Here is an 11,324-nt window from a genome sequence, read left to right as displayed (position 1 = left end):
TAAAAATACGAAAATTAGCTGGGCATGGTGGCGTGCACCTGTAGTCCGGGCTACTCAGGAGGCTGAGGCTGGAGAATTGCTTGAACCTGGGAGGTGGAGGTTGCAGTGAGCTGAGATTGCACCACTACATTCCAGCCTGGGTGACAGAGCAAGACTCTCTCTCACAGAAAAAAAAAAAAAATGTTTAAACAATTAAAAATTATTTGCAGGCTGAAATTGGCTGGCCAACTTGTGACTTCGGATGTTAGTCTAACAAATTCAATGACAAGATGAAGAGCTATACCTGAAATTATGCAGTTAAAGGAGGCTGAGAGCTGGTTTCCAAAATCTTAGTCCAGTGTTTTCTGGCATTGCATACCAGGGCTGTGTATCCACTTCTGGGCCTGTAAAGATTCCCTCAGTTCATTTGATTCATTTTTTTCCTACACAGCCTTAATTCTTTCACCTCCTGGCAAAGTTTGTTAGCCTGGTGTCATCTCCCCGTTTTCACTCCACTCACTGTCTTTTAAGAAGGTGAAAAATGAGAGGGGTTGGGGGGCGGGTGGGAGGTAGGCAATCTTTTAAAAATCTAAGCTCCATCCACATAACCAGCACTGGAAACATTCTCTAAATTGTCTCATCTAATGCTCCAACAGTTCTGTTTTCTCCCTTCACACTGGAGGAAACAGAGATTTAGCAGCATCAAGGAAGTTGCCCAGAGTGTCATATAATCAAGGTTTGAACCCAGGACATCGTGACTCCAAAGCCTAAGATCTTTCCGCTGTATTACGTGGTTCCCCTTCCCTAAGTCTGAAGAGCAGTAATGATGACCACACAAGAGAAAGTTTAAGAGCAAAGCTTTTCTTTTTATTGCAGTTAATAGTGAAAGTTATACTTCAAACGGAAGCTATGCAACACTAAAACCGTTAATATTTTTAAAATCAAGGATTAAAAACAAATACAACATAGAACTCTCCCAATAGGCAGAATGGCAGAAAAAAGACGACTGGTTCTGTCACAGAACACTTTAGTGACAGTTTGGCTCAGAAAGAATCACAATTTCTTTTTGTTGTTGTTATTGTTTTTTTTTTTTAATTTGGCCTCCCGACAGAAACAATGACAATTTCTTTAACACAAAATACTATGTGAGCTGCTTAAAAACCAGCTTCTTCAAGCTTTTCAGTCTCACCCATAACTTGTTTGTAGTCTAATAATTTTTGTGGGGAAGCTAGTTTAACCGAAAGAGAAAAGGTATTATCAAATTTTAAATACTGAAAACAAGTACTTTTGTTCAAAAGCTTTATTTGCCTTCTGCTCATTATAATTACATATAATCTTCAAGGAGTTTAAGTGACAACCAAGTCCAAGGCCTGGCCCCCAAGAACACAGTGATACGATTCAGCATTTGGTGTTTCTAATGATACAATGACTACATAGATAGCATAGGCTTGCTCTCAGCCATTTCCCACCGTAACGTTCCAATTCTCATTTAATAAAATATGGCAGTCAAGCTTAGGCTCATCCAAAATCTTATCTGGTCCTATAGCATATTACAGACTTAGACTCACTCTTCTGTTTTAATCGATATTATTGTATAACCAAAGATTTTTAAAAAAGGATTTATAGATATACACTTGAAATACTGGCGTCTTGAAATACTACAGTAAATTGTTCTTACTTAGGAAAAGCCAACAAAAAAAGAGAAGGCCAGGCCAGGCATAAGACAGAGGGGTGGAGAAGATGAGGAGGGAGGCTTGAGAGTCCCGCCATTCCGCCTCGCTGAAACTGGGTATCAGTAGAAATATTTGGCAAGAATAGTTAGTGTGGAAAAGGAGGATGAAGAAAGAGGTTACTCTGATTTTATGTAATAATTCAGTTTCAAAACATACTGATATCAGCCTCCAAAAATAGTAGTTCACATCTGCAATACAAATAGGCACACACGGTAAAGATGGTTAAAAAGTAGAATTTAAAAGGCTATTTGTCCATCTTCAGGACATTTTGCAGGGGGCCCCACCCTCCCCACATGTCCTGTATTTACATTTTACTCTTCAGAAAAGCCCCTTTAAAAAGAATGCTGTTTCTTCCTCCATTACTTAGGTTTTTTTGTTTGTTTGTTTTTTTAAGCAGCAATTATCTAAAGTGGGAGCAGTTAGCTACGCTTTAGAGGTGTATATTTGTATGTGCGCTGTGTATAACAGAAATGTTCTCTAGAGTGAGCAGTCAGATTACACTGGAATGGTCCTATTACAATTTAGTCCCCCAAACACTAAAGAAACATTATTTTTTCTATATAAACTTAATATGCAGTTATAAACAGAAAATATTGATATCTACACACATACACACACCACTGCTTCCCACAGCCTGTGAATGCATCCACGTACTAGTCCACAAGAGTGATCTTTATTCACAAGATATAGTTAATATCTTTATGGGTCCATAACTGAAAAGAGACGTTAAAGCTACACATGACAGCAAAAATTGCTTAAAAGTATTCCTGATATATCAGTGTTAGCTATCTCACTGCACAAGGTGGATTTTTTTGTTCATTTTTCAAACATGAATCTCCCCAACTTTTCATCTTCAGTACTTGAAATTCTCATTGCAATTAATGCAAATGCCACCTTTGTTAGCAATGAGTTGGAAAAGCCCAACTGCCTGCAATAAGGGGAGGTCAGCATCTGTAGAGATAAAAGTAAGCGTTGAATGCTTCCATACCCCGTGTACCTAAAATGCATCCTTTTAAATTTTTTTAAAAAAAATCTTGTCTGTTGCAACAAAGAATTGTTTACATTCCCTGCAGTGGTATGCCCTTTGTAATTTCCTAGAAACAGAATCCCCTTCCCCCCATGGAAATGCATAAGCCTGTTGAAATGTAAGGTCCTGCCGAGATCCACAAAGATAACTGCATCAGACACCTGATAAGACCTGCAGGTGCTCAGAACTGAATGAACACGAAGCAAAAACTTTCACTGTATTTTAACCTTTACAGGTACATGATGACTGGAATTTTTAAAGTAAAGCAAAGTTCAGTTCTGCAAAGCCATGAGTGAAATAAGCACACTTTCTTAAAATCTAACCCTCTTCTTCAAAGAAAGGTACCAAAAATCGGCCAAGAAACAAGGGAATAACTATCTAGTTATGCAACAGCCTCTGATGCTAACATGTACAAAAGTGCTTGAAGGCAAAAGGCGAAGTTAATTTATAAGTATTTGTATTTTATTATTATTTTTTATTGAGACGGAGCCTTGCTTTGTTACCCAGACTGGAGTGCAGTGGTACAGTCTTGGCTCACACCATCCTGGGTCCAAGAAATTCTCCCACCTCAGCCTCCCTAGTAGCTAGGATTACAGGCATCCGCCACCACACCCAGCTAATTTTTCTATTTTTAGTAGAGACAGGGTTTTGCCATGTTGGCCAGGCTGGTCTCGAACTCCTGACCTCAGGTGATTTGCCTTCCTCAGCCTCCCAAAGAGCTGGGATTACAGGCATGAGCCATCGCACCCAGCCAACTTCTAAGTATTTGATGGTTTCACCACATTAATTAACTGAAAATAAAATTGCAGCTGCCATAGCACCACTAAAATGATTTGGTTTTTGAAAAGTTATGCTTTTGCCAAGGATTATTATAAAGAAAAATTCAGCCTGTGTGCTGAATATCTTCCAGGGAAGACACAACAGGATATACTTGTCAGTGAACACTACACCATGATAAAGCCTATGTTTCTCTTATTCCTGTTTCATAAAATGACCTATGGCAATTAAAGACACTTTCACAGAGGCAAACTGGAAAGGAATCCTTCACACAACATTCTTCTATTATCTTGAAAGTCTGAATAGCTTTTCCTTTGGAGAACTCGAATACCTGCACAAACATTATCTTATTCTTACAAGAATTTAGTGAGCATGCTTACAATCCCAGCACTTTGGGAGGCTGAGGCAGGAGGACTGCTTGAGCTCAGGACTTTGAGATCAGCCTGGGCAACACAGTGAGACCCCATCTCTGCAATAAAATATAAGAATTAGCCAGGTGTGGTGGCATGTACCTCTAGTCCCAGCTACTTGGGAGGCTGAAGCAGGAGGACAGTTTGGGCCCCAGGAGTTGGAGGCTGCAGTGAGCTATGATCACGCCACTGTAGTTCAGCCCGGGCAACAGAGTGAGACCCTGACTCAAAACAAAAAACCCCCAATAATTTATTGAGGTAGGTGAGGACAGGTATTACCACTCTTATTTACAAGGGGAAACTACGCACACAGAAATTAAGAGAACTGCCGAAGGACACAGAGCAAATCAGTGGGAGAGCTATTACTAAATTCCAAGTCTCTTGCTCATGTTCTAGAGCCCTTTCTACTCTCAAAGGCAATAAATTCTCAATAGGCTTTTTCCAGTTGTGACCCTTCAAAAGTTCCTACATTAAAGAACACCTTATATCTTCCCTCTTACAGCCCAAGCTTGACTAGGAAATGGAATGAGTTTTTAAAAAGTTTTATACAATATTTTGCAAATATCAAGAAGACAGATGTGAGACATAAGCTGTATAATAAAGTCAGAATAAATAAATACATAAATTAAGATAAATGAACAGGTTAAGTATTATTCAACTTTTTATTAACTTATTTTTGAAGGCATGTATCAGAATAAAAGTAATAACATTTTAAAGTTTAAATCAGTCAGATTTATCAAAACCATAACCTATATTAATTTTCTTTAAGAATATGAGGATCTCTGTTGGTTGGCGGAAGGTTAAAATATTACTTTCAAGAATAATTCTTATTTACTTAGTTATTTTAAAGACTGGGGTTTTGTGTCACCCAGGCTTGCTTTAAATTCCTGGGCTCAACTATCCTCCTGCCTCACTCTCCTGAGAGATTCGGACTACAGGTGGGAACCACCACTCTGGCTAATTTCAAGAATAATTTGATCACTTTGCTATAATACATCATATTCCGCATATATGTTCTGTTCACATTAGCACTCCACAGCTAGCAAAAAATTCCATGGCTAGAGATAATACTTGCAACATTAACACTTTCTATCTTAATTCTCACTTAACTTAGAATTTCTTTTCATCTACATTGAAGTTACACGGTAACGATCCTCATTCTATCTCTTATTTTATCCTTCCCCTCTTTTATTTTTAACAGTGTGTTAGCGTGTGTGTGGGGGGGGGAGAGAAGAACAACTGTGTGATTTAAATGGCATAAAACAGTGATTGTATTAGAAATAAGAATGGTGGCTCTGAAGTAAGATAAGGGAATGTCAAACGAAACAAACTTTAGAAGACAAACATGGAAAATGTGTTACAATATCTGTCTCTCAATCAAGCTATAACATGTGGTATGGGATCCTTCTTTCCCAAGTATTTTGAGAGTGTAATTTACCCCTAGTAGCATTCTATATAAACTGCCTCTACGTCCTTTTCCCTTTCTTTCCTTTCCTTCCTTCCTTACTCCTCCCTCTTCTTTCCTTTCCTTTCCTTTCCCTTCCTTCCTTCCTTTTCCTTTCCTTTCTCTTTTTTCTTTCTTTTCTTTTCTTTTTTCTTTCTTTCCTCTTTCCTTTCTTTTTCTCTCTTTCTTTCATTTTTTGTGACAGAGTCTAGCTCTGTTGCCCAGGCTGGAGTGCAGTGGTGCAATCTCTGCTCACAGCAACCTCTGCCTCCCGGGTTCAAGCAATTCTCCTACCTCAGCCTCCCAAGTAGCTGGGATCACAGGCACCCGCCACAACGCCTGGCTAATTTTTGTATTTTTAGGAGAGACTGGGTTTCACTCTTTTGGCCAGGCTGGTCTCGAACTCCTGAACTTGTGATCCGCCCGCCTCGGCCTCCCAAAGTGCTGGGATTACAGGTGTGAGCCACCACGCCCAGCCTATTCTTTCTTTTTTAAAGAGGGGAAAGGGGCTGGACCCTGGGCTAAGAAATGAGAAAGCTCCTGGAAAACTTTAATTGCGATTAATTACTATAGGAGGTTAAGTCTGTTGCTAGCAAAACCAAAGCTTCCTTTTGTTAAACTCCCTGGGATCAAACTGTATTCATTGACTGGGTTGGACCGTTTATGCCAAAATTCCTTCTTCATTACAAACTAACAAGTGTTTTTCCCAAATCCCACACCAAAACCATTTTATTTTCAGGAAAGACTACCTTGTCTGGAAAGGCCCTGATTGGTGTTTTCTATTTAAAGAGAAAAACCAAAGAAGCTATATTAATCGCAATGCCTAGCTCTATTTAAGGATAAATACTTCATTTAATTTCTTTACTGTAATTCAGAAGCAACTTCCAAGACTTGTATACGTTACTGAGAACAGGTGTGCCTTTGGGTCTGTCTGGGACAACATCGTCATGTAAATTTAGATTACAGAGGGACTCTTCTTAGGTCTCTTCTGCAGGCTCAAATAGTAATAGTTGCTCTTTTACTCTGCAAATACTAAACAATTGTAAGCTTTCTGTCCAAGGATCTCGGCAAAGAAAACTTATCCTAATTTCCTCCTCACTATATATTCTCACAATCCTACTAGTCTATTTCTTTACAAAGACCTCCAGCTTCCACAGATTCTTACAATAGTGAAAGAGTCACATATGCAACATTTTTGCAGAGTCTTTCTCGTTTTGGTTCTAAAAAGACTATTAAAGGAATACTTATGAGATTTTTGTTTGTTCTTCCAACCAAAAATGAAATAAAGATGAAATAAATCCATAAAATGAAGATGAAAGTTTTTTTATTTCTATTTTAAAAATTGTTATTTTTTGAGACAGTTTCGCTCATTGCCCAGGCTGGAGTGCAGTGGTGCGATCTTGGCTCACTGCAACCTCCGCCTCCCAGGTTCAAGGAATTCTCTTGCATCAGCCTCCTGAGTAGCTGGGATTACAGATGCCCGCCACCATGCCTTGCTAATTTTTGTATTTTTAGTAAAGATGGGGTTTCGCCATTTTGGCCAGACTGGTCTCAAACTCCTGACCTCAGGTGATCTGCCCACCTCCGCCTCCCAAAGTGCTGGATTACAGGCATGAGCCACGCACCTGGCCAAGATGAAAGTTTTAGGCACTAAATATCAGAGTAATCTCCCTCTCTAGTCTCTGGTGTTGCCTCCTCAACATCAAACATAAAATGAGCACACAGCCAATTTTTGGAAATAAAATTTAAAAAGCAAAGCTCTAATGACCAACACTCCTATCTGTTTTCTATGTATAAGGCTGTTCATGGCAATTCTTTTTTGGGATATCCTATTACTTACTGCAGAAATATTTTTATTTATTTATTTATTTATTTTTGAGACAGAGTCTTACTCTGTTACCCAGGCTGGACTGCAGTGGTGCCATCCTGGCTCACTGCAATCTCCGCCTCCTGGGTTCAAGTGATTCTCCTGCCTCAGACTCCTGAGTAGCTGGGATTACAGGTGCTTGCTACCGTGCCCAGCTAAGTTTTGTATTTTTAATAGAGATGGGGTTTTGCCATGTTGGCCAGGCTGGTCTTGAACTCCTGACCTCAGGTGATCTGCCCACCTCGGCCACCCAAAGTGCTGGGATTACAGGCATGAGCCACGGTGCCTGGCCACAAAGCTTTCTTCCTAAAGAGGTGAACTAAACAGGTGAGCTAAAGAGGCGAACAAGCCATCAAGTACTTCACTGCGGTCAAGCTGTACTGAAGCCAGGTAGGATTTGTGGAGTCAACCAGTTAAAACAGCAAAATAAGCTCTATATGCAAGGTTTCTATGAACTTTCAGAAGCAAAAAGAAAACACAGGACCAGAGGCAGCTTTTAAAATGTTGGTCTTCAGGAACTACATGTCTGCCAAACTAGGACATGTTGAAATGTAATGAATACAACTAGTAAGGTTGTAAGTGCAATAAATATCCTTAAAAGAAGACATATACTTGCAGCAAAAATATATCTGACCACTTGAAATATATATGTATGTTTTTTTTTTAGACAGAGTCTTGCTTTGTTATCCAGGCTGGAGTGCAGTGGTGCAATCTTGGCTCCCTGCAACCTCTACTTCCTGGTTTCAAGCAATTCTCCTGCCTCAGCGTCCCCAGTGGCCAGGATTACAGGCACGTACCACCATGCCCAGCTACTTTTTGTATTTTTAGTACAGACAAGGTTTCACCATATTGGCCAGGCTGGTCTCGAACTCCTGACCTTGTGATCCGCCCACCTCACCCTCCCAAAATGCCGGGATTACAGGTGTGAGCCAACGCACCTGGCCACATATTTTGCTTTTACTTAGGAGTAACAAATTCCTATAATCAGAGTACAAATCTGTATTACTTGTATACAATTAGTACTTGATGTGTGGGGGTGGAGGAAGTAACTCAGAATAGTATATCATAGAGCAAACTAATGTCACTGGCAAAAATGCAAAAACAAATGAAATGGCTAATGATAAAATTTTCCCATTTATAATTGCTTGACACCCATTTCTCTGCCTCTCTGTGGAATAATACACTATAGTACAATTACAGAGCTCCAATAATTTAGAATTGAAAGACCAGAGGATGAAATAGAGTTTATCTTTTAACCTCTTACAGAAATTTCTTAAAAAGCAAATTCATGGTGTAAAAGTACAATGCAAGTATTTTATGTTAAGGGAATATACTTTTTCCATGTACTTCTTTTATTTTTCTTTTTTTTTTTTTTTTTTTAGACAATTTTAATTTTTTTGCTTAGGCTGGAGTCCAATGGTGCAATCTCGGCTCACTGCAACCTCCGCCTCCTGGATTCAAGTGATTCTCCTGCCTCAGCCTCCCGAGAAACTGGGATTACAGGCATGTGCCACCACACCCAGCTAATTTTTTAATTTTTAGTAGAGACAGGGTTTCGCCATGTTGGCCAGGCTGGTCTTGAACTCCTGACCTCAGGTGATCTGCCCTCATCGGCTTCCCAAAGTGCTGGGATTACAGGCGTGAGCCACTGTGCTCACCCCATGTACTTTTATTTTAAAAGTTAACATGCCAATATACATAACCTTGGTCTTGGCCAGGTGCAGTGGCTCATGGCTATAATTCCAGCACTTTGGGAGGCTGACATGGGAAGATCACTTGAGACTAATTCAAGACCAGCCCAGGTAATATAGCAACCCCTAACTCTAAAAAAAACCAAAACACTAGCTGGGCATGGTGGCGCATGTGCGTAGTCCCAGCTCCAGAGGCTGAGGCAGGACGATAGCCTGAGCCCAGGATTCTGAAATTATAGTGAACTATGATTGTGCCACAAAACAAATAATCTTAACCTAGTCACTAGGAAACTGGAGTGTCTATATGTAACTGAACTTAATATTCTATCATCATTATTTTTACTGCCTTCAATTTACTTACATTCACAAATTATTGCTATTTAAATTTTTAATTAGCTGAAGTACTCTACTAATCAGTCTTTACAACTGGCTCTCCCTAGCCACTTAAACTCTGATACCTTCACTGATACTCAGGGATTGAATCAACTTTAGAAATATGCTAGGGAAAAGATCAGGGTAGCAAATCTTCCATATAACAAATTATGGGGAAAACTTTTCATTTCAAAATCAATTCTTAATGAGTTCTGAATCATTTGCTATTTGTTTTCCAGGCCTACAAAAATGATATCATAATCCTAATGCTGAACAATGTGACCGTTTAAGCAGTTTCAATGTACTTAAAGTTAAAAAAAAAAAAAAAAAAGGCATGTAACAATTATTTATTTGACAGGTTTTCCCAAAACTGCAGTAAGGTAAAATAAATCCAATCTGTTATGTTAGTTTGCTACTAAAGAAAAAAAAAAAAATCAACCTTACAGGAAAGCCCTACTTCCCCTCCACATGTAGAAATCTGGCTAAAGGCTGTCTTTAATGCCCACTATATAACAACATTAAATATTCTAAGTTACAAAATAGTGTTAATGGTTTATTGGTAAAAATCAAAACTCTAGAGTTTATGGAATTCGTAGTTTGGTTGGTATATTAACACTCCATCTTAATCTTTGCTGCTATTACAAAGAATGAGGAAAAGCTAGAGCTATCTATAAAAATAAAACACCTTAAAACCAACAAGTAAGCAAAATATAAAAGTTGCACACAAATTGCCAATAAATATAAACATCACAATAGAAAAATTAATCTTAACAAAAATAAACTCATAATCGCTATTAAAACATTATAAAAAACAAAAAAGTTTAATGTGCATGTATATTTGCAAACAGACACAGTACACTCCAAACAATATAATTTTACTATCATTATTATATAATGCAGCATACAAGGTTACTGAGGTGTGGTGTTTCTTTTGTTTGCTTTTAATCTTCTTTTCCGGAAGAATGCTCACCAAATTCAGAGGAAAGAAATGCCTAGGCGATCATTTACTGCTACTTACTGCTTCCTGATATGGAGCGAAATTGTACTCTGGTAGAGTACTACATTCTAATTAGTATGAAGGGTCCTGCTATTTTCCTTTCTTTTGCTTATTTCCCCGTAAGCACAATTTTTCACATTCTACTTCTAATTAACTGATCATACCCCTTTAAATGCCTTGTCATAATTTTTCATAGTTCCTGCATCCTAGAAAACATAAAAAATCATTTACAATATTCCTTGGTGTCTAGAAAAGAAAATTTCTCTAACAATAGAGAACATAATTTTGCTTTCTCACTAAAGCTTATCTGAATGATGGCTTGGTACTAACTTTATGTGCAGTCTTCCTTAATAATGACTAATTAGGCCGGGTGTAGTGGTACAAGCCTGTAATCCCAGCTACTGGGGAGACTGAGGCATGAGAATCACTTGAACCCGGAGGTGAAGTTTGCAGTGAGCTGAGATCATGCCACTGTACTCCAACCTAGGTGACAGAGTGAGACTTTGTCTCAAAAAAAAAAAAAAAAAAAACAATTAATTAGAAAACGTTGCCTATAATTCCTGGCAAGTTATATTTCCCTTTGGACACTTGTACTATACCCATAATCTTGTTAAAAAGTTACTTAGATTTGCTATTTTATATGCATTATGGATTTCCTCAAAGACAGTTGAGAATTAAAAGGGTTAATTCTACTAAAGATTTTGTTTTCAAATTTACAAAATAAATTTGGTGAGCATTTACCTAGACACTTTACTGCATAAAAGCTTTCCTTGGTTCCCTTGCACAAGATTCAGGATAACAACTAACATTATTTTTATGAAACTGTCACACTCTTGGAGTTCTAAAATAATTTATCTTTAAAATTCTTAGCTTCGTGCTATGTGAAAAATAAAAATCTACAGCACCATCTTCTGAAAAAGGCACTTTCTAAGAACCGCCTTGCTTTAAAAAATGATTTAAAAATTTAACTCAAGAGTCTATGCCCTGACAAACATCTTTGCTTCACTGAGACCCTAACATAGACACA

This window comes from Sapajus apella, unplaced genomic scaffold, assembly GCF_009761245.1.
Source record: "Sapajus apella isolate SASKATOON/1434 unplaced genomic scaffold, GSC_monkey_1.0 scaffold62, whole genome shotgun sequence".
NCBI lineage: Eukaryota > Metazoa > Chordata > Mammalia > Primates > Cebidae > Sapajus > Sapajus apella.
This window is presented reverse-complemented; position numbering follows the sequence as displayed.